The 26806-nt window shown below is 46.9% G+C and overlaps 15 non-coding genes and 2 pseudogenes across 15 annotated transcripts; all 17 read left to right on the top strand.

Moving 5' to 3' along the window:
- Positions 1-1044: 1044 nt before the first annotated feature.
- Positions 1045-1251, top strand: LOC142266996 (U2 spliceosomal RNA; annotated as a pseudogene).
- Positions 1252-2639: 1388 nt separating this feature from the next.
- Positions 2640-2830, top strand: LOC142267045 (U2 spliceosomal RNA). The gene has a single exon (XR_012733001.1). It is a non-coding gene; the product is annotated as a U2 spliceosomal RNA (small nuclear RNA).
- Positions 2831-5016: 2186 nt separating this feature from the next.
- LOC142266992 (U2 spliceosomal RNA) lies at positions 5017-5212 on the top strand. Its single transcript, XR_012732955.1, has one exon. It is a non-coding gene; the product is annotated as a U2 spliceosomal RNA (small nuclear RNA).
- Positions 5213-6600: 1388 nt separating this feature from the next.
- On the top strand, positions 6601-6791 carry LOC142266983 (U2 spliceosomal RNA). The gene has a single exon (XR_012732947.1). It is a non-coding gene; the product is annotated as a U2 spliceosomal RNA (small nuclear RNA).
- A 1388-nt stretch (positions 6792-8179) lies between these two features.
- Positions 8180-8370, top strand: LOC142266984 (U2 spliceosomal RNA). Its single transcript, XR_012732948.1, has one exon. It is a non-coding gene; the product is annotated as a U2 spliceosomal RNA (small nuclear RNA).
- Positions 8371-9758: 1388 nt separating this feature from the next.
- On the top strand, positions 9759-9949 carry LOC142266985 (U2 spliceosomal RNA). The gene has a single exon (XR_012732949.1). It is a non-coding gene; the product is annotated as a U2 spliceosomal RNA (small nuclear RNA).
- A 1388-nt stretch (positions 9950-11337) lies between these two features.
- On the top strand, positions 11338-11528 carry LOC142266986 (U2 spliceosomal RNA). Its single transcript, XR_012732950.1, has one exon. It is a non-coding gene; the product is annotated as a U2 spliceosomal RNA (small nuclear RNA).
- A 1388-nt stretch (positions 11529-12916) lies between these two features.
- LOC142266987 (U2 spliceosomal RNA) lies at positions 12917-13107 on the top strand. Its single transcript, XR_012732951.1, has one exon. It is a non-coding gene; the product is annotated as a U2 spliceosomal RNA (small nuclear RNA).
- A 1387-nt stretch (positions 13108-14494) lies between these two features.
- LOC142266988 (U2 spliceosomal RNA) lies at positions 14495-14685 on the top strand. Its single transcript, XR_012732952.1, has one exon. It is a non-coding gene; the product is annotated as a U2 spliceosomal RNA (small nuclear RNA).
- Positions 14686-16073: 1388 nt separating this feature from the next.
- LOC142266997 (U2 spliceosomal RNA) lies at positions 16074-16226 on the top strand (annotated as a pseudogene).
- A 764-nt stretch (positions 16227-16990) lies between these two features.
- On the top strand, positions 16991-17179 carry LOC142266994 (U2 spliceosomal RNA). Its single transcript, XR_012732957.1, has one exon. It is a non-coding gene; the product is annotated as a U2 spliceosomal RNA (small nuclear RNA).
- A 1387-nt stretch (positions 17180-18566) lies between these two features.
- LOC142267046 (U2 spliceosomal RNA) lies at positions 18567-18757 on the top strand. The gene has a single exon (XR_012733002.1). It is a non-coding gene; the product is annotated as a U2 spliceosomal RNA (small nuclear RNA).
- Positions 18758-20144: 1387 nt separating this feature from the next.
- On the top strand, positions 20145-20335 carry LOC142267047 (U2 spliceosomal RNA). Its single transcript, XR_012733003.1, has one exon. It is a non-coding gene; the product is annotated as a U2 spliceosomal RNA (small nuclear RNA).
- A 1387-nt stretch (positions 20336-21722) lies between these two features.
- LOC142267048 (U2 spliceosomal RNA) lies at positions 21723-21913 on the top strand. Its single transcript, XR_012733004.1, has one exon. It is a non-coding gene; the product is annotated as a U2 spliceosomal RNA (small nuclear RNA).
- A 1387-nt stretch (positions 21914-23300) lies between these two features.
- On the top strand, positions 23301-23491 carry LOC142267049 (U2 spliceosomal RNA). The gene has a single exon (XR_012733005.1). It is a non-coding gene; the product is annotated as a U2 spliceosomal RNA (small nuclear RNA).
- Positions 23492-24878: 1387 nt separating this feature from the next.
- On the top strand, positions 24879-25069 carry LOC142266973 (U2 spliceosomal RNA). The gene has a single exon (XR_012732938.1). It is a non-coding gene; the product is annotated as a U2 spliceosomal RNA (small nuclear RNA).
- Positions 25070-26456: 1387 nt separating this feature from the next.
- On the top strand, positions 26457-26647 carry LOC142266974 (U2 spliceosomal RNA). Its single transcript, XR_012732939.1, has one exon. It is a non-coding gene; the product is annotated as a U2 spliceosomal RNA (small nuclear RNA).
- The last annotated feature ends 159 nt before the right edge of the window (positions 26648-26806 follow it).

A 26806-nucleotide genomic window follows, 5' to 3' on the forward strand; every position in this document is an offset into this window, starting at 1 on the left:
TGAGCTTCTGAGCTCAATTGGGGACAGTCATGGGTGATGAATGTTTGCAACCTGCTGCAAAGCCTCATACCGCAATATAAGGAACGTCAAATACTAAGAAAGGGCGGCCTATGAAAGAATTACTACTTTCAATAAGTACACTTAAACGGCTAATTGGGAATAGAAAAACTGTAAAAAGCCCTCTGAGAAAGCCCCCCTCTAACCTTTGATAGTAAGCTTTTCTGTAGTCTGCCTGTTGATGTATTTTCCGTTTGAACTGTGCACAACATGAAGAGACGGAACACTGGCGGCTTGTCACAATGCCCCCGCTGACATCACAATAGCGCTGCTGCCTAGAAAACAAGCTGCGCAGCAGAAGTTGTTCTTTGGGTGGGAGGGTGGGCTAGTGTAAGGAGGGGGCAAGCTCTTTTTTTCCCGGGTGGTAGGGGGATGACAGGAGAAGGGATGCGGGTGGTGAGAAGGGTACAGAGGGCAGGGTTTGGGGGCTGGGAAGGAAAGGGAAAAGATTAGGGTTTGGGGATGATGAAAGGGCTTTCTACGGGTAAGGATGGCAAAGGGTGGCAGTGACGGAAAGTCAGGCAACCTGTCCTGTCCGTCTTTTTGTATCGTGAATTGGAAAGACTGCAAGGGGGAGGGGAGTTGCTTGCGCCCTAAAGGAGGAGTTATTCAGATTCATTGCAGTGGGGGGCGGCGGCTGCAAAACGCACCATTCTTCTTGTTTTTGCTCTGCAAAGCAGCCTTTTCAAGGGTTGGCTTGGGTGACAAACTGTCTTCTGTAGGCGTGGGTTTGTCTCCCTCTCGCTCTCTCTCCCTAAGATGTGTCCGGCATAGGCCAGGGTGCCACTCGAGGCCCAAACCAATTCTGGTTATCGCTTCTCGGCCTTTTGGCTAAGATCAAGTGTAGTTTGGGAGGGTACTACCTTGGTTGGTGCTGAAAGGTGCCAGGGTATTGCACAACTGCTGGCCTTGGGGGAGTGTGCATCGTAGGATGTCATAGCCCTCTTGTGACGGACAGTTACCTGGGCAACGAGAGGCGGTCACTTTATTATTTTCAAACTCATCCTTCAAAAAAAAAAAAAAAAAAAAAAAAAAAAAAAATCTGTTCTTATCAGTTTAATATCTGATACGTCCCCTATCTGGGGACCATATATTAAATGGATTTTTAGAACAGGGAGATGGAAAAAGAGCTTGCTCTGTCCACTCCACGCATTGACCTGGTATTGCAGTACCTCCAGGACCGGTGCACCCCTTCTTAACCCAGTTTCCAAAAGCAGAACTCAATTCACCTGATTCATATTAGCCCGATTTAATGAATTGGAAGAAAGCATACGTCTTCATATGCACCTCAATTTGGCCCATTCACTTTTCACACTTCCTCCTTTTGTTTTTTATCTTTCACACTTTTGACTTTCTTTATTCATCCAAATAGCAAACTCATCACCACTCAACCTGACCAACTCGGCTATGTCCCGTGCTGCAGTTCTCTGTCTTATCTAGATCATTTGCAATTGAATGGAATAGATCCCTTTTGGACAAAGTGGATTCACCTGCTGCTGCAGTGACCACAGGTGTGATAAGATCTAGAATTGGCATCTGGTGCGATCTCTCCGCTTCCACTCCAAAGAAAGTTACCTGTTTATTCCTATCATGCATTGGTTTTTGGGGTTTTCTTTGAGTAATGATGATCTCTTTAGTAGTCTGTTGGCGCCCTCTCCTGGAGGAATAGTTTGCTTGCTCTTGGACATTCTAAAAGAGAGGTCATGATAGACATTGAGCTTCTGAGCTCAATTGGGGACAGTCATGGGTGATGAATGTTTGCAACCTGCTGCAAAGCCTCATACCGCAATATAAGGAACGTCAAATACTAAGAAAGGGCGGCCTATGAAAGAATTACTACTTTCAATAAGTACACTTAAACGGCTAATTGGGAATAGAAAAACTGTAAAAAGCCCTCTGAGAAAGCCCCCCTCTAACCTTTGATAGTAAGCTTTTCTGTAGTCTGCCTGTTGATGTATTTTCCGTTTGAACTGTGCACAACATGAAGAGACGGAACACTGGCGGCTTGTCACAATGCCCCCGCTGACATCACAATAGCGCTGCTGCCTAGAAAACAAGCTGCGCAGCAGAAATTGTTCTTTGGGTGGGAGGGTGGGCTAGTGTAAGGAGGGGGCAAGCTCTTTTTTTCCCGGGTGGTAGGGGGATGACAGGAGAAGGGATGCGGGTGGTGAGAAGGGTACAGAGGGCAGGGTTTGGGGGCTGGGAAGGAAAGGGAAAAGATTAGGGTTTGGGGATGATGAAAGGGCTTTCTACGGGTAAGGATGGCAAAGGGTGGCAGTGACGGAAAGTCAGGCAACCTGTCCTGTCCGTCTTTTTGTATCGTGAATTGGAAAGACTGCAAGGGGGAGGGGAGTTGCTTGCGCCCTAAAGGAGGAGTTATTCAGATTCATTGCAGTGGGGGGCGGCGGCTGCAAAACGCACCATTCTTCTTGTTTTTGCTCTGCAAAGCAGCCTTTTCAAGGGTTGGCTTGGGTGACAAAATGTCTTCTGTAGGCGTGGGTTTGTCTCCCTCTCGCTCTCTCTCCCTAAGATGTGTCCGGCATAGGCCAGGGTGCCACTCGAGGCCCAAACCAATTCTGGTTATCGCTTCTCGGCCTTTTGGCTAAGATCAAGTGTAGTATCTGTTCTTATCAGTTTAATATCTGATACGTCCCCTATCTGGGGACCATATATTAAATGGATTTTTAGAACAGGGAGATGGAAAAAGAGCTTGCTCTGTCCACTCCACGCATTGACCTGGTATTGCAGTACCTCCAGGAACGGTGCACCCCTTCTTAACCCAGTTTCCAAAAGCAGAACTCAATTCACCTGATTCATATTAGCCCGATTTAATGAATTGGAAGAAAGCATACGTCTTCATATGCACCTCAATTTGGCCCATTCACTTTTCACACTTCCTCCTTTTGTTTTTTATCTTTCACACTTTTGACTTTCTTTATTCATCCAAATAGCAAACTCATCACCACTCAACCTGACCAACTCGGCTATGTCCCGTGCTGCAGTTCTCTGTCTTATCTAGATCATTTGCAATTGAATGGAATAGATCCCTTTTGGACAAAGTGGATTCACCTGCTGCTGCAGTGACCACAGGTGTGATAAGATCTAGAATTGGCATCTGGTGCGATCTCTCCGCTTCCACTCCAAAGAAAGTTACCTGTTTATTCCTATCATGCATTGGTTTTTGGGGTTTTCTTTGAGTAATGATGATCTCTTTAGTAGTCTGTTGGCGCCCTCTCCTGGAGGAATAGTTTGCTTGCTCTTGGACATTCTAAAAGAGAGGTCATGATAGACATTGAGCTTCTGAGCTCAATTGGGGACAGTCATGGGTGATGAATGTTTGCAACCTGCTGCAAAGCCTCATACCGCAATATAAGGAACGTCAAATACTAAGAAAGGGCGGCCTATGAAAGAATTACTACTTTCAATAAGTACACTTAAACGGCTAATTGGGAATAGAAAAACTGTAAAAAGCCCTCTGAGAAAGCCCCCCTCTAACCTTTGATAGTAAGCTTTTCTGTAGTCTGCCTGTTGATGTATTTTCCGTTTGAACTGTGCACAACATGAAGAGACGGAACACTGGCGGCTTGTCACAATGCCCCCGCTGACATCACAATAGCGCTGCTGCCTAGAAAACAAGCTGCGCAGCAGAAGTTGTTCTTTGGGTGGGAGGGTGGGCTAGTGTAAGGAGGGGGCAAGCTCTTTTTTTCCCGGGTGGTAGGGGGATGACAGGAGAAGGGATGCGGGTGGTGAGAAGGGTACAGAGGGCAGGGTTTGGGGGCTGGGAAGGAAAGGGAAAAGATTAGGGTTTGGGGATGATGAAAGGGCTTTCTACGGGTAAGGATGGCAAAGGGTGGCAGTGACGGAAAGTCAGGCAACCTGTCCTGTCCGTCTTTTTGTATCGTGAATTGGAAAGACTGCAAGGGGGAGGGGAGTTGCTTGCGCCCTAAAGGAGGAGTTATTCAGATTCATTGCAGTGGGGGGCGGCGGCTGCAAAACGCACCATTCTTCTTGTTTTTGCTCTGCAAAGCAGCCTTTTCAAGGGTTGGCTTGGGTGACAAAATGTCTTCTGTAGGCGTGGGTTTGTCTCCCTCTCGCTCTCTCTCCCTAAGATGTGTCCGGCATAGGCCAGGGTGCCACTCGAGGCCCAAACCAATTCTGGTTATCGCTTCTCGGCCTTTTGGCTAAGATCAAGTGTAGTGTTGTTCGAAGAGGTGGTTTAAGCTCCAGGCCACCTTAGTACAATGATTCAATGCACACTGGAAGGTTGCGCTTGCTAGTACTCTGGGTGGATAGTATATTCATCTAGTGGAAAACATGGCCCTACCAGGATCGAGGCTATTAGACTGAGTAAGGATGGGGGGCTATGGTACAACGTGCCCCAGGACTGACGACCCTGAAGTGAGTCTGAGCTTGCTGGCTTGGGACCCCGGCAAGCCTTGGGCTCTGTAGCACACGGTACCTTGCCTTTTCATACTTTTTGAGCATATTACCCTATCCAGGCCTTCTGGCTAGGAAGGGAAATTTTTATAATCCCGGTCGGAGGTCTGGTCAGCTTTGGGCTGAGAAACTAACACCCTGTTGGAGGTCCGGGTCAGCTTCGGCTGAGAAACCAACACCCGGTTGGAGGTCTGGGTCAGCTTCGGCTGAGAAACCAACACCCGGTTGGAGGTCCGGTTAGCCTTGGGCTGAGAAACCAACACCGGTTGACGGTCCGGGCAGTTTCGGCTGCGAAACCAACAACTAGTAGCTCTCTACTCCACTTGGGTAAGATGCCTGGGTGGACGCTGGGAGCAACGACAAGGCTCAACCAGGCTTCGGCTTGGGGGAGCACCGAAGATCCCTGACCCTTGCTGTGGCCTTCTGGCTCGGAGGGACAGGGTTGATTTTTGGGGACCCTCTCCTCACGGTGGGGTCCACACGAATCCTAGCCTTTGCACTGTTTTTGGTGTGACTTCGGTCATGCATTTTTTGTGGTGCTTTGGAAAGCTTCATTAAATCAAAATCTGTTCTTATCAGTTTAATATCTGATACGTCCCCTATCTGGGGACCATATATTAAATGGATTTTTAGAACAGGGAGATGGAAAAAGAGCTTGCTCTGTCCACTCCACGCATTGACCTGGTATTGCAGTACCTCCAGGACCGGTGCACCCCTTCTTAACCCAGTTTCCAAAAGCAGAACTCAATTCACCTGATTCATATTAGCCCGATTTAATGAATTGGAAGAAAGCATACGTCTTCATATGCACCTCAATTTGGCCCATTCACTTTTCACACTTCCTCCTTTTGTTTTTTATCTTTCACACTTTTGACTTTCTTTATTCATCCAAATAGCAAACTCATCACCACTCAACCTGACCAACTCGGCTATGTCCCGTGCTGCAGTTCTCTGTCTTATCTAGATCATTTGCAATTGAATGGAATAGATCCCTTTTGGACAAAGTGGATTCACCTGCTGCTGCAGTGACCACAGGTGTGATAAGATCTAGAATTGGCATCTGGTGCGATCTCTCCGCTTCCACTCCAAAGAAAGTTACCTGTTTATTCCTATCATGCATTGGTTTTTGGGGTTTTCTTTGAGTAATGATGATCTCTTTAGTAGTCTGTTGGCGCCCTCTCCTGGAGGAATAGTTTGCTTGCTCTTGGACATTCTAAAAGAGAGGTCATGATAGACATTGAGCTTCTGAGCTCAATTGGGGACAGTCATGGGTGATGAATGTTTGCAACCTGCTGCAAAGCCTCATACCGCAATATAAGGAACGTCAAATACTAAGAAAGGGCGGCCTATGAAAGAATTACTACTTTCAATAAGTACACTTAAACGGCTAATTGGGAATAGAAAAACTGTAAAAAGCCCTCTGAGAAAGCCCCCCTCTAACCTTTGATAGTAAGCTTTTCTGTAGTCTGCCTGTTGATGTATTTTCCGTTTGAACTGTGCACAACATGAAGAGACGGAACACTGGCGGCTTGTCACAATGCCCCCGCTGACATCACAATAGCGCTGCTGCCTAGAAAACAAGCTGCGCAGCAGAAGTTGTTCTTTGGGTGGGAGGGTGGGCTAGTGTAAGGAGGGGGCAAGCTCTTTTTTTCCCGGGTGGTAGGGGGATGACAGGAGAAGGGATGCGGGTGGTGAGAAGGGTACAGAGGGCAGGGTTTGGGGGCTGGGAAGGAAAGGGAAAAGATTAGGGTTTGGGGATGATGAAAGGGCTTTCTACGGGTAAGGATGGCAAAGGGTGGCAGTGACGGAAAGTCAGGCAACCTGTCCTGTCCGTCTTTTTGTATCGTGAATTGGAAAGACTGCAAGGGGGAGGGGAGTTGCTTGCGCCCTAAAGGAGGAGTTATTCAGATTCATTGCAGTGGGGGGCGGCGGCTGCAAAACGCACCATTCTTCTTGTTTTTGCTCTGCAAAGCAGCCTTTTCAAGGGTTGGCTTGGGTGACAAAATGTCTTCTGTAGGCGTGGGTTTGTCTCCCTCTCGCTCTCTCTCCCTAAGATGTGTCCGGCATAGGCCAGGGTGCCACTCGAGGCCCAAACCAATTCTGGTTATCGCTTCTCGGCCTTTTGGCTAAGATCAAGTGTAGTATCTGTTCTTATCAGTTTAATATCTGATACGTCCCCTATCTGGGGACCATATATTAAATGGATTTTTAGAACAGGGAGATGGAAAAAGAGCTTGCTCTGTCCACTCCACGCATTGACCTGGTATTGCAGTACCTCCAGGACCGGTGCACCCCTTCTTAACCCAGTTTCCAAAAGCAGAACTCAATTCACCTGATTCATATTAGCCCGATTTAATGAATTGGAAGAAAGCATACGTCTTCATATGCACCTCAATTTGGCCCATTCACTTTTCACACTTCCTCCTTTTGTTTTTTATCTTTCACACTTTTGACTTTCTTTATTCATCCAAATAGCAAACTCATCACCACTCAACCTGACCAACTCGGCTATGTCCCGTGCTGCAGTTCTCTGTCTTATCTAGATCATTTGCAATTGAATGGAATAGATCCCTTTTGGACAAAGTGGATTCACCTGCTGCTGCAGTGACCACAGGTGTGATAAGATCTAGAATTGGCATCTGGTGCGATCTCTCCGCTTCCACTCCAAAGAAAGTTACCTGTTTATTCCTATCATGCATTGGTTTTTGGGGTTTTCTTTGAGTAATGATGATCTCTTTAGTAGTCTGTTGGCGCCCTCTCCTGGAGGAATAGTTTGCTTGCTCTTGGACATTCTAAAAGAGAGGTCATGATAGACATTGAGCTTCTGAGCTCAATTGGGGACAGTCATGGGTGATGAATGTTTGCAACCTGCTGCAAAGCCTCATACCGCAATATAAGGAACGTCAAATACTAAGAAAGGGCGGCCTATGAAAGAATTACTACTTTCAATAAGTACACTTAAACGGCTAATTGGGAATAGAAAAACTGTAAAAAGCCCTCTGAGAAAGCCCCCCTCTAACCTTTGATAGTAAGCTTTTCTGTAGTCTGCCTGTTGATGTATTTTCCGTTTGAACTGTGCACAACATGAAGAGACGGAACACTGGCGGCTTGTCACAATGCCCCCGCTGACATCACAATAGCGCTGCTGCCTAGAAAACAAGCTGCGCAGCAGAAGTTGTTCTTTGGGTGGGAGGGTGGGCTAGTGTAAGGAGGGGGCAAGCTCTTTTTTTCCCGGGTGGTAGGGGGATGACAGGAGAAGGGATGCGGGTGGTGAGAAGGGTACAGAGGGCAGGGTTTGGGGGCTGGGAAGGAAAGGGAAAAGATTAGGGTTTGGGGATGATGAAAGGGCTTTCTACGGGTAAGGATGGCAAAGGGTGGCAGTGACGGAAAGTCAGGCAACCTGTCCTGTCCGTCTTTTTGTATCGTGAATTGGAAAGACTGCAAGGGGGAGGGGAGTTGCTTGCGCCCTAAAGGAGGAGTTATTCAGATTCATTGCAGTGGGGGGCGGCGGCTGCAAAACGCACCATTCTTCTTGTTTTTGCTCTGCAAAGCAGCCTTTTCAAGGGTTGGCTTGGGTGACAAAATGTCTTCTGTAGGCGTGGGTTTGTCTCCCTCTCGCTCTCTCTCCCTAAGATGTGTCCGGCATAGGCCAGGGTGCCACTCGAGGCCCAAACCAATTCTGGTTATCGCTTCTCGGCCTTTTGGCTAAGATCAAGTGTAGTATCTGTTCTTATCAGTTTAATATCTGATACGTCCCCTATCTGGGGACCATATATTAAATGGATTTTTAGAACAGGGAGATGGAAAAAGAGCTTGCTCTGTCCACTCCACGCATTGACCTGGTATTGCAGTACCTCCAGGACCGGTGCACCCCTTCTTAACCCAGTTTCCAAAAGCAGAACTCAATTCACCTGATTCATATTAGCCCGATTTAATGAATTGGAAGAAAGCATACGTCTTCATATGCACCTCAATTTGGCCCATTCACTTTTCACACTTCCTCCTTTTGTTTTTTATCTTTCACACTTTTGACTTTCTTTATTCATCCAAATAGCAAACTCATCACCACTCAACCTGACCAACTCGGCTATGTCCCGTGCTGCAGTTCTCTGTCTTATCTAGATCATTTGCAATTGAATGGAATAGATCCCTTTTGGACAAAGTGGATTCACCTGCTGCTGCAGTGACCACAGGTGTGATAAGATCTAGAATTGGCATCTGGTGCGATCTCTCCGCTTCCACTCCAAAGAAAGTTACCTGTTTATTCCTATCATGCATTGGTTTTTGGGGTTTTCTTTGAGTAATGATGATCTCTTTAGTAGTCTGTTGGCGCCCTCTCCTGGAGGAATAGTTTGCTTGCTCTTGGACATTCTAAAAGAGAGGTCATGATAGACATTGAGCTTCTGAGCTCAATTGGGGACAGTCATGGGTGATGAATGTTTGCAACCTGCTGCAAAGCCTCATACCGCAATATAAGGAACGTCAAATACTAAGAAAGGGCGGCCTATGAAAGAATTACTACTTTCAATAAGTACACTTAAACGGCTAATTGGGAATAGAAAAACTGTAAAAAGCCCTCTGAGAAAGCCCCCCTCTAACCTTTGATAGTAAGCTTTTCTGTAGTCTGCCTGTTGATGTATTTTCCGTTTGAACTGTGCACAACATGAAGAGACGGAACACTGGCGGCTTGTCACAATGCCCCCGCTGACATCACAATAGCGCTGCTGCCTAGAAAACAAGCTGCGCAGCAGAAGTTGTTCTTTGGGTGGGAGGGTGGGCTAGTGTAAGGAGGGGGCAAGCTCTTTTTTTCCCGGGTGGTAGGGGGATGACAGGAGAAGGGATGCGGGTGGTGAGAAGGGTACAGAGGGCAGGGTTTGGGGGCTGGGAAGGAAAGGGAAAAGATTAGGGTTTGGGGATGATGAAAGGGCTTTCTACGGGTAAGGATGGCAAAGGGTGGCAGTGACGGAAAGTCAGGCAACCTGTCCTGTCCGTCTTTTTGTATCGTGTATTGGAAAGACTGCAAGGGGGAGGGGAGTTGCTTGCGCCCTAAAGGAGGAGTTATTCAGATTCATTGCAGTGGGGGGCGGCGGCTGCAAAACGCACCATTCTTCTTGTTTTTGCTCTGCAAAGCAGCCTTTTCAAGGGTTGGCTTGGGTGACAAAATGTCTTCTGTAGGCGTGGGTTTGTCTCCCTCTCGCTCTCTCTCCCTAAGATGTGTCCGGCATAGGCCAGGGTGCCACTCGAGGCCCAAACCAATTCTGGTTATCGCTTCTCGGCCTTTTGGCTAAGATCAAGTGTAGTATCTGTTCTTATCAGTTTAATATCTGATACGTCCCCTATCTGGGGACCATATATTAAATGGATTTTTAGAACAGGGAGATGGAAAAAGAGCTTGCTCTGTCCACTCCACGCATTGACCTGGTATTGCAGTACCTCCAGGACCGGTGCACCCCTTCTTAACCCAGTTTCCAAAAGCAGAACTCAATTCACCTGATTCATATTAGCCCGATTTAATGAATTGGAAGAAAGCATACGTCTTCATATGCACCTCAATTTGGCCCATTCACTTTTCACACTTCCTCCTTTTGTTTTTTATCTTTCACACTTTTGACTTTCTTTATTCATCCAAATAGCAAACTCATCACCACTCAACCTGACCAACTCGGCTATGTCCCGTGCTGCAGTTCTCTGTCTTATCTAGATCATTTGCAATTGAATGGAATAGATCCCTTTTGGACAAAGTGGATTCACCTGCTGCTGCAGTGACCACAGGTGTGATTAGATCTAGAATTGGCATCTGGTGCGATCTCTCCGCTTCCACTCCAAAGAAAGTTACCTGTTTATTCCTATCATGCATTGGTTTTTGGGGTTTTCTTTGAGTAATGATGATCTCTTTAGTAGTCTGTTGGCGCCCTCTCCTGGAGGAATAGTTTGCTTGCTCTTGGACATTCTAAAAGAGAGGTCATGATAGACATTGAGCTTCTGAGCTCAATTGGGGACAGTCATGGGTGATGAATGTTTGCAACCTGCTGCAAAGCCTCATACCGCAATATAAGGAACGTCAAATACTAAGAAAGGGCGGCCTATGAAAGAATTACTACTTTCAATAAGTACACTTAAACGGCTAATTGGGAATAGAAAAACTGTAAAAAGCCCTCTGAGAAAGCCCCCCTCTAACCTTTGATAGTAAGCTTTTCTGTAGTCTGCCTGTTGATGTATTTTCCGTTTGAACTGTGCACAACATGAAGAGACGGAACACTGGCGGCTTGTCACAATGCCCCCGCTGACATCACAATAGCGCTGCTGCCTAGAAAACAAGCTGCGCAGCAGAAGTTGTTCTTTGGGTGGGAGGGTGGGCTAGTGTAAGGAGGGGGCAAGCTCTTTTTTTCCCGGGTGGTAGGGGGATGACAGGAGAAGGGATGCGGGTGGTGAGAAGGGTACAGAGGGCAGGGTTTGGGGGCTGGGAAGGAAAGGGAAAAGATTAGGGTTTGGGGATGATGAAAGGGCTTTCTACGGGTAAGGATGGCAAAGGGTGGCAGTGACGGAAAGTCAGGCAACCTGTCCTGTCCGTCTTTTTGTATCGTGAATTGGAAAGACTGCAAGGAGGAGGGGAGTTGCTTGCGCCCTAAAGGAGGAGTTATTCAGATTCATTGCAGTGGGGGGCGGCGGCTGCAAAACGCACCATTCTTCTTGTTTTTGCTCTGCAAAGCAGCCTTTTCAAGGGTTGGCTTGGGTGACAAAATGTCTTCTGTAGGCGTGGGTTTGTCTCCCTCTCGCTCTCTCTCCCTAAGATGTGTCCGGCATAGGCCAGGGTGCCACTCGAGGCCCAAACCAATTCTGGTTATCGCTTCTCGGCCTTTTGGCTAAGATCAAGTGTAGTATCTGTTCTTATCAGTTTAATATCTGATACGTCCCCTATCTGGGGACCATATATTAAATGGATTTTTAGAACAGGGAGATGGAAAAAGAGCTTGCTCTGTCCACTCCACGCATTGACCTGGTATTGCAGTACCTCCAGGACCGGTGCACCCCTTCTTAACCCAGTTTCCAAAAGCAGAACTCAATTCACCTGATTCATATTAGCCCGATTTAATGAATTGGAAGAAAGCATACGTCTTCATATGCACCTCAATTTGGCCCATTCACTTTTCACACTTCCTCCTTTTGTTTTTTATCTTTCACACTTTTGACTTTCTTTATTCATCCAAATAGCAAACTCATCACCACTCAACCTGACCAACTCGGCTATGTCCCGTGCTGCAGTTCTCTGTCTTATCTAGATCATTTGCAATTGAATGGAATAGATCCCTTTTGGACAAAGTGGATTCACCTGCTGCTGCAGTGACCACAGGTGTGATAAGATCTAGAATTGGCATCTGGTGCGATCTCTCCGCTTCCACTCCAAAGAAAGTTACCTGTTTATTCCTATCATGCATTGGTTTTTGGGGTTTTCTTTGAGTAATGATGATCTCTTTAGTAGTCTGTTGGCGCCCTCTCCTGGAGGAATAGTTTGCTTGCTCTTGGACATTCTAAAAGAGAGGTCATGATAGACATTGAGCTTCTGAGCTCAATTGGGGACAGTCATGGGTGATGAATGTTTGCAACCTGCTGCAAAGCCTCATACCGCAATATAAGGAACGTCAAATACTAAGAAAGGGCGGCCTATGAAAGAATTACTACTTTCAATAAGTACACTTAAACGGCTAATTGGGAATAGAAAAACTGTAAAAAGCCCTCTGAGAAAGCCCCCCTCTAACCTTTGATAGTAAGCTTTTCTGTAGTCTGCCTGTTGATGTATTTTCCGTTTGAACTGTGCACAACATGAAGAGACGGAACACTGGCGGCTTGTCACAATGCCCCCGCTGACATCACAATAGCGCTGCTGCCTAGAAAACAAGCTGCGCAGCAGAAGTTGTTCTTTGGGTGGGAGGGTGGGCTAGTGTAAGGAGGGGGCAAGCTCTTTTTTTCCCGGGTGGTAGGGGGATGACAGGAGAAGGGATGCGGGTGGTGAGAAGGGTACAGAGGGCAGGGTTTGGGGGCTGGGAAGGAAAGGGAAAAGATTAGGGTTTGGGGATGATGAAAGGGCTTTCTACGGGTAAGGATGGCAAAGGGTGGCAGTGACGGAAAGTCAGGCAACCTGTCCTGTCCGTCTTTTTGTATCGTGAATTGGAAAGACTGCAAGGGGGAGGGGAGTTGCTTGCGCCCTAAAGGAGGAGTTATTCAGATTCATTGCAGTGGGGGGCGGCGGCTGCAAAACGCACCATTCTTCTTGTTTTTGCTCTGCAAAGCAGCCTTTTCAAGGGTTGGCTTGGGTGACAAAATGTCTTCTGTAGGCGTGGGTTTGTCTCCCTCTCGCTCTCTCTCCCTAAGATGTGTCCGGCATAGGCCAGGGTGCCACTCGAGGCCCAAACCAATTCTGGTTATCGCTTCTCGGCCTTTTGGCTAAGATCAAGTGTAGTATCTGTTCTTATCAGTTTAATATCTGATACGTCCCCTATCTGGGGACCATATATTAAATGGATTTTTAGAACAGGGAGATGGAAAAAGAGCTTGCTCTGTCCACTCCACGCATTGACCTGGTATTGCAGTACCTCCAGGACCGGTGCACCCCTTCTTAACCCAGTTTCCAAAAGCAGAACTCAATTCACCTGATTCATATTAGCCCGATTTAATGAATTGGAAGAAAGCATACGTCTTCATATGCACCTCAATTTGGCCCATTCACTTTTCACACTTCCTCCTTTTGTTTTTTATCTTTCACACTTTTGACTTTCTTTATTCATCCAAATAGCAAACTCATCACCACTCAACCTGACCAACTCGGCTATGTCCCGTGCTGCAGTTCTCTGTCTTATCTAGATCATTTGCAATTGAATGGAATAGATCCCTTTTGGACAAAGTGGATTCACCTGCTGCTGCAGTGACCACAGGTGTGATAAGATCTAGAATTGGCATCTGGTGCGATCTCTCCGCTTCCACTCCAAAGAAAGTTACCTGTTTATTCCTATCATGCATTGGTTTTTGGGGTTTTCTTTGAGTAATGATGATCTCTTTAGTAGTCTGTTGGCGCCCTCTCCTGGAGGAATAGTTTGCTTGCTCTTGGACATTCTAAAAGAGAGGTCATGATAGACATTGAGCTTCTGAGCTCAATTGGGGACAGTCATGGGTGATGAATGTTTGCAACCTGCTGCAAAGCCTCATACCGCAATATAAGGAACGTCAAATACTAAGAAAGGGCGGCCTATGAAAGAATTACTACTTTCAATAAGTACACTTAAACGGCTAATTGGGAATAGAAAAACTGTAAAAAGCCCTCTGAGAAAGCCCCCCTCTAACCTTTGATAGTAAGCTTTTCTGTAGTCTGCCTGTTGATGTATTTTCCGTTTGAACTGTGCACAACATGAAGAGACGGAACACTGGCGGCTTGTCACAATGCCCCCGCTGACATCACAATAGCGCTGCTGCCTAGAAAACAAGCTGCGCAGCAGAAGTTGTTCTTTGGGTGGGAGGGTGGGCTAGTGTAAGGAGGGGCAAGCTCTTTTTTTCCCGGGTGGTAGGGGGATGACAGGAGAAGGGATGCGGGTGGTGAGAAGGGTACAGAGGGCAGGGTTTGGGGGCTGGGAAGGAAAGGGAAAAGATTAGGGTTTGGGGATGATGAAAGGGCTTTCTACGGGTAAGGATGGCAAAGGGTGGCAGTGACGGAAAGTCAGGCAACCTGTCCTGTCCGTCTTTTTGTATCGTGAATTGGAAAGACTGCAAGGGGGAGGGGAGTTGCTTGCGCCCTAAAGGAGGAGTTATTCAGATTCATTGCAGTGGGGGGCGGCGGCTGCAAAACGCACCATTCTTCTTGTTTTTGCTCTGCAAAGCAGCCTTTTCAAGGGTTGGCTTGGGTGACAAAATGTCTTCTGTAGGCGTGGGTTTGTCTCCCTCTCGCTCTCTCTCCCTAAGATGTGTCCGGCATAGGCCAGGGTGCCACTCGAGGCCCAAACCAATTCTGGTTATCGCTTCTCGGCCTTTTGGCTAAGATCAAGTGTAGTATCTGTTCTTATCAGTTTAATATCTGATACGTCCCCTATCTAGGGACCATATATTAAATGGATTTTTAGAACAGGGAGATGGAAAAAGAGCTTGCTCTGTCCACTCCACGCATTGACCTGGTATTGCAGTACCTCCAGGACCGGTGCACCCCTTCTTAACCCAGTTTCCAAAAGCAGAACTCAATTCACCTGATTCATATTAGCCCGATTTAATGAATTGGAAGAAAGCATACGTCTTCATATGCACCTCAATTTGGCCCATTCACTTTTCACACTTCCTCCTTTTGTTTTTTATCTTTCACACTTTTGACTTTCTTTATTCATCCAAATAGCAAACTCATCACCACTCAACCTGACCAACTCGCCTATGTCCCGTGCTGCAGTTCTCTGTCTTATCTAGATCATTTGCAATTGAATGGAATAGATCCCTTTTGGACAAAGTGGATTCACCTGCTGCTGCAGTGACCACAGGTGTGATAAGATCTAGAATTGGCATCTGGTGCGATCTCTCCGCTTCCACTCCAAAGAAAGTTACCTGTTTATTCCTATCATGCATTGGTTTTTGGGGTTTTCTTTGAGTAATGATGATCTCTTTAGTAGTCTGTTGGCGCCCTCTCCTGGAGGAATAGTTTGCTTGCTCTTGGACATTCTAAAAGAGAGGTCATGATAGACATTGAGCTTCTGAGCTCAATTGGGGACAGTCATGGGTGATGAATGTTTGCAACCTGCTGCAAAGCCTCATACCGCAATATAAGGAACGTCAAATACTAAGAAAGGGCGGCCTATGAAAGAATTACTACTTTCAATAAGTACACTTAAACGGCTAATTGGGAATAGAAAAACTGTAAAAAGCCCTCTGAGAAAGCCCCCCTCTAACCTTTGATAGTAAGCTTTTCTGTAGTCTGCCTGTTGATGTATTTTCCGTTTGAACTGTGCACAACATGAAGAGACGGAACACTGGCGGCTTGTCACAATGCCCCCGCTGACATCACAATAGCGCTGCTGCCTAGAAAACAAGCTGCGCAGCAGAAGTTGTTCTTTGGGTGGGAGGGTGGGCTAGTGTAAGGAGGGGGCAAGCTCTTTTTTTCCCGGGTGGTAGGGGGATGACAGGAGAAGGGATGCGGGTGGTGAGAAGGGTACAGAGGGCAGGGTTTGGGGGCTGGGAAGGAAAGGGAAAAGATTAGGGTTTGGGGATGATGAAAGGGCTTTCTACGGGTAAGGATGGCAAAGGGTGGCAGTGACGGAAAGTCAGGCAACCTGTCCTGTCCGTCTTTTTGTATCGTGAATTGGAAAGACTGCAAGGGGGAGGGGAGTTGCTTGCGCCCTAAAGGAGGAGTTATTCAGATTCATTGCAGTGGGGGGCGGCGGCTGCAAAACGCACCATTCTTCTTGTTTTTGCTCTGCAAAGCAGCCTTTTCAAGGGTTGGCTTGGGTGACAAAATGTCTTCTGTAGGCGTGGGTTTGTCTCCCTCTCGCTCTCTCTCCCTAAGATGTGTCCGGCATAGGCCAGGGTGCCACTCGAGGCCCAAACCAATTCTGGTTATCGCTTCTCGGCCTTTTGGCTAAGATCAAGTGTAGTATCTGGGCCTTTTGGCTAAGATCAAGTGTAGTATCGTTCGAAAAGGTGGTTTAAGGCTCCGGCCACCTTAGTACAATGATGCAATGCACACTGGAAGGTTGCGCTTGTTAGTACTTTGGGAGGATAGTATATCCATCTAGAGGAAACCATGGCCCTACCAGGATCGAGGCTATTAGACTGAGTAAGTGTGGGGGCTATGGTGCAATGTGCCCCAGGATTGACGCCCCTGGAGTGAGTCTGAGCTTGCTGGCTTGGGACCCCGGCGAGCCTTGGGCTCTGTAGCACACCGTACCTTGCCCTTTCATACTTTCTGAGCATATTGCTCTATCCCGGCCTTCTGGCTAGGAAAGGAAATTTTTATAATCATGGTCGGAGGTCCGTTCAGCTTTGGGCTGAGAAACCAACACCCGGTTGGAGGTCCGGGTCAGCTTTGGCTGAGAAACCAACACCCGGTTGGAGGTCCGGGTCAGCTTCGGCTGAGAAACCAACACCCGGTTGGAGGTCCGGGTCAGCTTCGGCTGAGAAACCAACACCCGGTTGGAGGTCCGGGTCAGCTTCGGCTGAGAAACCAACACCCGGTTGGAGGTCCGGTTAGCCTTGGGCTGAGAAACCAACACCGGTTGACGGTCCGGGCAGTTTCGGCTGCGAAACCAACAACTAGTAGCTCTCTACTCCACTTGGGTAAGATGCCTGGATGGACGCTGGGAGCAACGACAAGGCTCAACCAGGCTTCGGCTTGGGGGAGCACCGAAGATCCCTGACCCTTGCTGTGGCCTTCTGGCTCGGAGGGACGGGGTTGATTTTTGGGGACCCTCTCCTCACGGAGGGGTCCACACGAATCCTAGCCTTTGCACTGTTTTTGGTGTGACTTCGGTCATGCATTTTTTGCGGTGCTTTGGAAAGCTTCATTAAAAAATCTGTTCTTATCAGTTTAATATCTGATACGTCCCCTATCTGGGGACCATATATTAAATGGATTTTTAGAACAGGGAGATGGAAAAAGAGCTTGCTCTGTCCACTCCACGCATTGACCTGGTATTGCAGTACCTCCAGGAACGGTGCACCCCTTCTTAACCCAGTTTCCAAAAGCAGAACTCAATTCACCTGATTCATATTAGCCCGATTTAATGAATTGGAAGAAAGCATACGTCTTCATATGCACCTCAATTTGGCCCATTCACTTTTCACACTTCCTCCTTTTGTTTTTTATCTTTCACACTTTTGACTTTCTTTATTCATCCAAATAGCAAACTCATCACCACTCAACCTGACCAACTCGGCTATGTCCCCGTGCTGCAGTTCTCTGTCTTATCTAGATCATTTGCAATTGAATGGAATAGATCCCTTTTGGACAAAGTGGATTCACCTGCTGCTGCAGTGACCACAGGTGTGATAACATCTAGAATTGGCATCTGGTGCGATCTCTCCGCTTCCACTCCAAAGAAAGTTACCTGTTTATTCCTATCATGCATTGGTTTTTGGGGTTTTCTTTGAGTAATGATGATCTCTTTAGTAGTCTGTTGGCGCCCTCTCCTGGAGGAATAGTTTGCTTGCTCTTGGACATTCTAAAAGAGAGGTCATGATAGACATTGAGCTTCTGAGCTCAATTGGGGACAGTCATGGGTGATGAATGTTTGCAACCTACTGCGAAGCCTCATACCGCAATATAAGGAACGTCAAATACTAAGAAAGGGCGGCCTATGAAAGAATTACTACTTTCAATAAGTACACTTAAACGGCTAATTGGGAATAGAAAAACTGTAAAAAGCCCTCTGAGAAAGCCCCCCTCTAACCTTTGATAGTAAGCTTTTCTGTAGTCTGCCTGTTGATGTATTTTCCGTTTGAACTGTGCACAACATGAAGAGACGGAACACTGGCGGCTTGTCACAATGCCCCCCGATGACATCACAATAGCGCTGCTGCCTAGAAAACAAGCTGCGCAGAAGAAGTTGTTCTTTGGGTGGGAGGGTGGGCTAGTGGAAGGAGGGGGCAATCTCTTTTTTTCCCGGGTGGTAGGGGGATGACAGGAGAAGGGAAGCGGGTGGTGAGAAAGGTACAGAGGGCAGGGTTTGGGGGCTGGGAAGGAAAGGGAAAAGATTAGGGTTTGGGGATGATGAAAGGGCTTTCTACGGGTAAGGATGGCAAAGGGTGGCAGTGACGGAAAGTCAGGCAACCTGTCCTGTCCGTCTTTTTGTATCGTGAATTGGAAAGACTGCAAGGGGGAGGGGAGTTGCTTGCGCCCTAAAGGAGGAGTTATTCAGATTCATTGCAGTGGGCGGCGGCTGCAAAACGCACCATTCTTCTTGTTTTGGCTCTGCAAAGCAGCCTTTTCAAGGGTTGGCTTGGGTGACAAAATGTCTTGTGTAGGCGTGGGTTTGTCTCCCTCTCGCTCTCTCTCCCTAAGATGTGTCCGGCATAGGCCAGGGTGCCACTCGAGGCCCAAACCAATTCTGGTTATCGCTTCTCGGCCTTTTGGCTAAGATCAAGTGTAGTATCTGTTCTTATCAGTTTAATATCTGATACGTCCCCTATCTGGGGACCATATATTAAATGGATTTTTAGAACAGGGAGATGGAAAAAGAGCTTGCTCTGTCCACTCCACGCATTGACCTGGTATTGCAGTACCTCCAGGAACGGTGCACCCCTTCTTAACCCAGTTTCCAAAAGCAGAACTCAATTCACCTGATTCATATTAGCCCGATTTAATGAATTGGAAGAAAGCATACGTCTTCATATGCACCTCAATTTGGCCCATTCACTTTTCACACTTCCTCCTTTTGTTTTTTATCTTTCACACTTTTGACTTTCTTTATTCATCCAAATAGCAAACTCATCACCACTCAACCTGACCAACTCGGCTATGTCCCCGTGCTGCAGTTCTCTGTCTTATCTAGATCATTTGCAATTGAATGGAATAGATCCCTTTTGGACAAAGTGGATTCACCTGCTGCTGCAGTGACCACAGGTGTGATAACATCTAGAATTGGCATCTGGTGCGATCTCTCCGCTTCCACTCCAAAGAAAGTTACCTGTTTATTCCTATCATGCATTGGTTTTTGGGGTTTTCTTTGAGTAATGATGATCTCTTTAGTAGTCTGTTGGCGCCCTCTCCTGGAGGAATAGTTTGCTTGCTCTTGGACATTCTAAAAGAGAGGTCATGATAGACATTGAGCTTCTGAGCTCAATTGGGGACAGTCATGGGTGATGAATGTTTGCAACCTACTGCGAAGCCTCATACCGCAATATAAGGAACGTCAAATACTAAGAAAGGGCGGCCTATGAAAGAATTACTACTTTCAATAAGTACACTTAAACGGCTAATTGGGAATAGAAAAACTGTAAAAAGCCCTCTGAGAAAGCCCCCCTCTAACCTTTGATAGTAAGCTTTTCTGTAGTCTGCCTGTTGATGTATTTTCCGTTTGAACTGTGCACAACATGAAGAGACGGAACACTGGCGGCTTGTCACAATGCCCCCCGATGACATCACAATAGCGCTGCTGCCTAGAAAACAAGCTGCGCAGAAGAAGTTGTTCTTTGGGTGGGAGGGTGGGCTAGTGGAAGGAGGGGGCAATCTCTTTTTTTCCCGGGTGGTAGGGGGATGACAGGAGAAGGGAAGCGGGTGGTGAGAAAGGTACAGAGGGCAGGGTTTGGGGGCTGGGAAGGAAAGGGAAAAGATTAGGGTTTGGGGATGATGAAAGGGCTTTCTACGGGTAAGGATGGCAAAGGGTGGCAGTGACGGAAAGTCAGGCAACCTGTCCTGTCCGTCTTTTTGTATCGTGAATTGGAAAGACTGCAAGGGGGAGGGGAGTTGCTTGCGCCCTAAAGGAGGAGTTATTCAGATTCATTGCAGTGGGCGGCGGCTGCAAAACGCACCATTCTTCTTGTTTTGGCTCTGCAAAGCAGCCTTTTCAAGGGTTGGCTTGGGTGACAAAATGTCTTGTGTAGGCGTGGGTTTGTCTCCCTCTCGCTCTCTCTCCCTAAGATGTGTCCGGCATAGGCCAGGGTGCCACTCGAGGCCCAAACCAATTCTGGTTATCGCTTCTCGGCCTTTTGGCTAAGATCAAGTGTAGTATCTGTTCTTATCAGTTTAATATCTGATACGTCCCCTATCTGGGGACCATATATTAAATGGATTTTTAGAACAGGGAGATGGAAAAAGAGCTTGCTCTGTCCACTCCACGCATTGACCTGGTATTGCAGTACCTCCAGGAACGGTGCACCCCTTCTTAACCCAGTTTCCAAAAGCAGAACTCAATTCACCTGATTCATATTAGCCCGATTTAATGAATTGGAAGAAAGCATACGTCTTCATATGCACCTCAATTTGGCCCATTCACTTTTCACACTTCCTCCTTTTGTTTTTTATCTTTCACACTTTTGACTTTCTTTATTCATCCAAATAGCAAACTCATCACCACTCAACCTGACCAACTCGGCTATGTCCCCGTGCTGCAGTTCTCTGTCTTATCTAGATCATTTGCAATTGAATGGAATAGATCCCTTTTGGACAAAGTGGATTCACCTGCTGCTGCAGTGACCACAGGTGTGATAACATCTAGAATTGGCATCTGGTGCGATCTCTCCGCTTCCACTCCAAAGAAAGTTACCTGTTTATTCCTATCATGCATTGGTTTTTGGGGTTTTCTTTGAGTAATGATGATCTCTTTAGTAGTCTGTTGGCGCCCTCTCCTGGAGGAATAGTTTGCTTGCTCTTGGACATTCTAAAAGAGAGGTCATGATAGACATTGAGCTTCTGAGCTCAATTGGGGACAGTCATGGGTGATGAATGTTTGCAACCTACTGCGAAGCCTCATACCGCAATATAAGGAACGTCAAATACTAAGAAAGGGCGGCCTATGAAAGAATTACTACTTTCAATAAGTACACTTAAACGGCTAATTGGGAATAGAAAAACTGTAAAAAGCCCTCTGAGAAAGCCCCCCTCTAACCTTTGATAGTAAGCTTTTCTGTAGTCTGCCTGTTGATGTATTTTCCGTTTGAACTGTGCACAACATGAAGAGACGGAACACTGGCGGCTTGTCACAATGCCCCCCGATGACATCACAATAGCGCTGCTGCCTAGAAAACAAGCTGCGCAGAAGAAGTTGTTCTTTGGGTGGGAGGGTGGGCTAGTGGAAGGAGGGGGCAATCTCTTTTTTTCCCGGGTGGTAGGGGGATGACAGGAGAAGGGAAGCGGGTGGTGAGAAAGGTACAGAGGGCAGGGTTTGGGGGCTGGGAAGGAAAGGGAAAAGATTAGGGTTTGGGGATGATGAAAGGGCTTTCTACGGGTAAGGATGGCAAAGGGTGGCAGTGACGGAAAGTCAGGCAACCTGTCCTGTCCGTCTTTTTGTATCGTGAATTGGAAAGACTGCAAGGGGGAGGGGAGTTGCTTGCGCCCTAAAGGAGGAGTTATTCAGATTCATTGCAGTGGGCGGCGGCTGCAAAACGCACCATTCTTCTTGTTTTGGCTCTGCAAAGCAGCCTTTTCAAGGGTTGGCTTGGGTGACAAAATGTCTTGTGTAGGCGTGGGTTTGTCTCCCTCTCGCTCTCTCTCCCTAAGATGTGTCCGGCATAGGCCAGGGTGCCACTCGAGGCCCAAACCAATTCTGGTTATCGCTTCTCGGCCTTTTGGCTAAGATCAAGTGTAGTATCTGTTCTTATCAGTTTAATATCTGATACGTCCCCTATCTGGGGACCATATATTAAATGGATTTTTAGAACAGGGAGATGGAAAAAGAGCTTGCTCTGTCCACTCCACGCATTGACCTGGTATTGCAGTACCTCCAGGAACGGTGCACCCCTTCTTAACCCAGTTTCCAAAAGCAGAACTCAATTCACCTGATTCATATTAGCCCGATTTAATGAATTGGAAGAAAGCATACGTCTTCATATGCACCTCAATTTGGCCCATTCACTTTTCACACTTCCTCCTTTTGTTTTTTATCTTTCACACTTTTGACTTTCTTTATTCATCCAAATAGCAAACTCATCACCACTCAACCTGACCAACTCGGCTATGTCCCCGTGCTGCAGTTCTCTGTCTTATCTAGATCATTTGCAATTGAATGGAATAGATCCCTTTTGGACAAAGTGGATTCACCTGCTGCTGCAGTGACCACAGGTGTGATAACATCTAGAATTGGCATCTGGTGCGATCTCTCCGCTTCCACTCCAAAGAAAGTTACCTGTTTATTCCTATCATGCATTGGTTTTTGGGGTTTTCTTTGAGTAATGATGATCTCTTTAGTAGTCTGTTGGCGCCCTCTCCTGGAGGAATAGTTTGCTTGCTCTTGGACATTCTAAAAGAGAGGTCATGATAGACATTGAGCTTCTGAGCTCAATTGGGGACAGTCATGGGTGATGAATGTTTGCAACCTACTGCGAAGCCTCATACCGCAATATAAGGAACGTCAAATACTAAGAAAGGGCGGCCTATGAAAGAATTACTACTTTCAATAAGTACACTTAAACGGCTAATTGGGAATAGAAAAACTGTAAAAAGCCCTCTGAGAAAGCCCCCCTCTAACCTTTGATAGTAAGCTTTTCTGTAGTCTGCCTGTTGATGTATTTTCCGTTTGAACTGTGCACAACATGAAGAGACGGAACACTGGCGGCTTGTCACAATGCCCCCCGATGACATCACAATAGCGCTGCTGCCTAGAAAACAAGCTGCGCAGAAGAAGTTGTTCTTTGGGTGGGAGGGTGGGCTAGTGGAAGGAGGGGGCAATCTCTTTTTTTCCCGGGTGGTAGGGGGATGACAGGAGAAGGGAAGCGGGTGGTGAGAAAGGTACAGAGGGCAGGGTTTGGGGGCTGGGAAGGAAAGGGAAAAGATTAGGGTTTGGGGATGATGAAAGGGCTTTCTACGGGTAAGGATGGCAAAGGGTGGCAGTGACGGAAAGTCAGGCAACCTGTCCTGTCCGTCTTTTTGTATCGTGAATTGGAAAGACTGCAAGGGGGAGGGGAGTTGCTTGCGCCCTAAAGGAGGAGTTATTCAGATTCATTGCAGTGGGCGGCGGCTGCAAAACGCACCATTCTTCTTGTTTTGGCTCTGCAAAGCAGCCTTTTCAAGGGTTGGCTTGGGTGACAAAATGTCTTGTGTAGGCGTGGGTTTGTCTCCCTCTCGCTCTCTCTCCCTAAGATGTGTCCGGCATAGGCCAGGGTGCCACTCGAGGCCCAAACCAATTCTGGTTATCGCTTCTCGGCCTTTTGGCTAAGATCAAGTGTAGTATCTGTTCTTATCAGTTTAATATCTGATACGTCCCCTATCTGGGGACCATATATTAAATGGATTTTTAGAACAGGGAGATGGAAAAAGAGCTTGCTCTGTCCACTCCACGCATTGACCTGGTATTGCAGTACCTCCAGGAACGGTGCACCCCTTCTTAACCCAGTTTCCAAAAGCAGAACTCAATTCACCTGATTCATATTAGCCCGATTTAATGAATTGGAAGAAAGCATACGTCTTCATATGCACCTCAATTTGGCCCATTCACTTTTCACACTTCCTCCTTTTGTTTTTTATCTTTCACACTTTTGACTTTCTTTATTCATCCAAATAGCAAACTCATCACCACTCAACCTGACCAACTCGGCTATGTCCCCGTGCTGCAGTTCTCTGTCTTATCTAGATCATTTGCAATTGAATGGAATAGATCCCTTTTGGACAAAGTGGATTCACCTGCTGCTGCAGTGACCACAGGTGTGATAACATCTAGAATTGGCATCTGGTGCGATCTCTCCGCTTCCACTCCAAAGAAAGTTACCTGTTTATTCCTATCATGCATTGGTTTTTGGGGTTTTCTTTGAGTAATGATGATCTCTTTAGTAGTCTGTTGGCGCCCTCTCCTGGAGGAATAGTTTGCTTGCTCTTGGACATTCTAAAAGAGAGGTCATGATAGACATTGAGCTTCTGAGCTCAATTGGGGACAGTCATGGGTGATGAATGTTTGCAACCTACTGCGAAGCCTCATACCGCAATATAAGGAACGTCAAATACTAAGAAAGGGCGGCCTATGAAAGAATTACTACTTTCAATAAGTACACTTAAACGGCTAATTGGGAATAGAAAAACTGTAAAAAGCCCTCTGAGAAAGCCCCCCTCTAACCTTTGATAGTAAGCTTTTCTGTAGTCTGCCTGTTGATGTATTTTCCGTTTGAACTGTGCACAACATGAAGAGACGGAACACTGGCGGCTTGTCACAATGCCCCCCGATGACATCACAATAGCGCTGCTGCCTAGAAAACAAGCTGCGCAGAAGAAGTTGTTCTTTGGGTGGGAGGGTGGGCTAGTGGAAGGAGGGGGCAATCTCTTTTTTTCCCGGGTGGTAGGGGGATGACAGGAGAAGGGAAGCGGGTGGTGAGAAAGGTACAGAGGGCAGGGTTTGGGGGCTGGGAAGGAAAGGGAAAAGATTAGGGTTTGGGGATGATGAAAGGGCTTTCTACGGGTAAGGATGGCAAAGGGTGGCAGTGACGGAAAGTCAGGCAACCTGTCCTGTCCGTCTTTTTGTATCGTGAATTGGAAAGACTGCAAGGGGGAGGGGAGTTGCTTGCGCCCTAAAGGAGGAGTTATTCAGATTCATTGCAGTGGGCGGCGGCTGCAAAACGCACCATTCTTCTTGTTTTGGCTCTGCAAAGCAGCCTTTTCAAGGGTTGGCTTGGGTGACAAAATGTCTTGTGTAGGCGTGGGTTTGTCTCCCTCTCGCTCTCTCTCCCTAAGATGTGTCCGGCATAGGCCAGGGTGCCACTCGAGGCCCAAACCAATTCTGGTTATCGCTTCTCGGCCTTTTGGCTAAGATCAAGTGTAGTATCTGTTCTTATCAGTTTAATATCTGATACGTCCCCTATCTGGGGACCATATATTAAATGGATTTTTAGAACAGGGAGATGGAAAAAGAGCTTGCTCTGTCCACTCCACGCATTGACCTGGTATTGCAGTACCTCCAGGAACGGTGCACCCCTTCTTAACCCAGTTTCCAAAAGCAGAACTCAATTCACCTGATTCATATTAGCCCGATTTAATGAATTGGAAGAAAGCATACGTCTTCATATGCACCTCAATTTGGCCCATTCACTTTTCACACTTCCTCCTTTTGTTTTTTATCTTTCACACTTTTGACTTTCTTTATTCATCCAAATAGCAAACTCATCACCACTCAACCTGACCAACTCGGCTATGTCCCCGTGCTGCAGTTCTCTGTCTTATCTAGATCATTTGCAATTGAATGGAATAGATCCCTTTTGGACAAAGTGGATTCACCTGCTGCTGCAGTGACCACAGGTGTGATAACATCTAGAATTGGCATCTGGTGCGATCTCTCCGCTTCCACTCCAAAGAAAGTTACCTGTTTATTCCTATCATGCATTGGTTTTTGGGGTTTTCTTTGAGTAATGATGATCTCTTTAGTAGTCTGTTGGCGCCCTCTCCTGGAGGAATAGTTTGCTTGCTCTTGGACATTCTAAAAGAGAGGTCATGATAGACATTGAGCTTCTGAGCTCAATTGGGGACAGTCATGGGTGATGAATGTTTGCAACCTACTGCGAAGCCTCATACCGCAATATAAGGAACGTCAAATACTAAGAAAGGGCGGCCTATGAAAGAATTACTACTTTCAATAAGTACACTTAAACGGCTAATTGGGAATAGAAAAACTGTAAAAAGCCCTCTGAGAAAGCCCCCCTCTAACCTTTGATAGTAAGCTTTTCTGTAGTCTGCCTGTTGATGTATTTTCCGTTTGAACTGTGCACAACATGAAGAGACGGAACACTGGCGGCTTGTCACAATGCCCCCCGATGACATCACAATAGCGCTGCTGCCTAGAAAACAAGCTGCGCAGAAGAAGTTGTTCTTTGGGTGGGAGGGTGGGCTAGTGGAAGGAGGGGGCAATCTCTTTTTTTCCCGGGTGGTAGGGGGATGACAGGAGAAGGGAAGCGGGTGGTGAGAAAGGTACAGAGGGCAGGGTTTGGGGGCTGGGAAGGAAAGGGAAAAGATTAGGGTTTGGGGATGATGAAAGGGCTTTCTACGGGTAAGGATGGCAAAGGGTGGCAGTGACGGAAAGTCAGGCAACCTGTCCTGTCCGTCTTTTTGTATCGTGAATTGGAAAGACTGCAAGGGGGAGGGGAGTTGCTTGCGCCCTAAAGGAGGAGTTATTCAGATTCATTGCAGTGGGCGGCGGCTGCAAAACGCACCATTCTTCTTGTTTTGGCTCTGCAAAGCAGCCTTTTCAAGGGTTGGCTTGGGTGACAAAATGTCTTGTGTAGGCGTGGGTTTGTCTCCCTCTCGCTCTCTCTCCCTAAGATGTGTCCGGCATAGGCCAGGGTGCCACTCGAGGCCCAAACCAATTCTGGTTATCGCTTCTCGGCCTTTTGGCTAAGATCAAGTGTAGTATCTGTTCTTATCAGTTTAATATCTGATACGTCCCCTATCTGGGGACCATATATTAAATGGATTTTTAGAACAGGGAGATGGAAAAAGAGCTTGCTCTGTCCACTCCACGCATTGACCTGGTATTGCAGTACCTCCAGGAACGGTGCACCCCTTCTTAACCCAGTTTCCAAAAGCAGAACTCAATTCACCTGATTCATATTAGCCCGATTTAATGAATTGGAAGAAAGCATACGTCTTCATATGCACCTCAATTTGGCCCATTCACTTTTCACACTTCCTCCTTTTGTTTTTTATCTTTCACACTTTTGACTT

The sequence above is a fragment of the Anomaloglossus baeobatrachus genome, unplaced genomic scaffold (genome assembly GCF_048569485.1).
Source record: "Anomaloglossus baeobatrachus isolate aAnoBae1 unplaced genomic scaffold, aAnoBae1.hap1 Scaffold_2933, whole genome shotgun sequence".
Lineage (NCBI taxonomy): Eukaryota > Metazoa > Chordata > Amphibia > Anura > Aromobatidae > Anomaloglossus > Anomaloglossus baeobatrachus.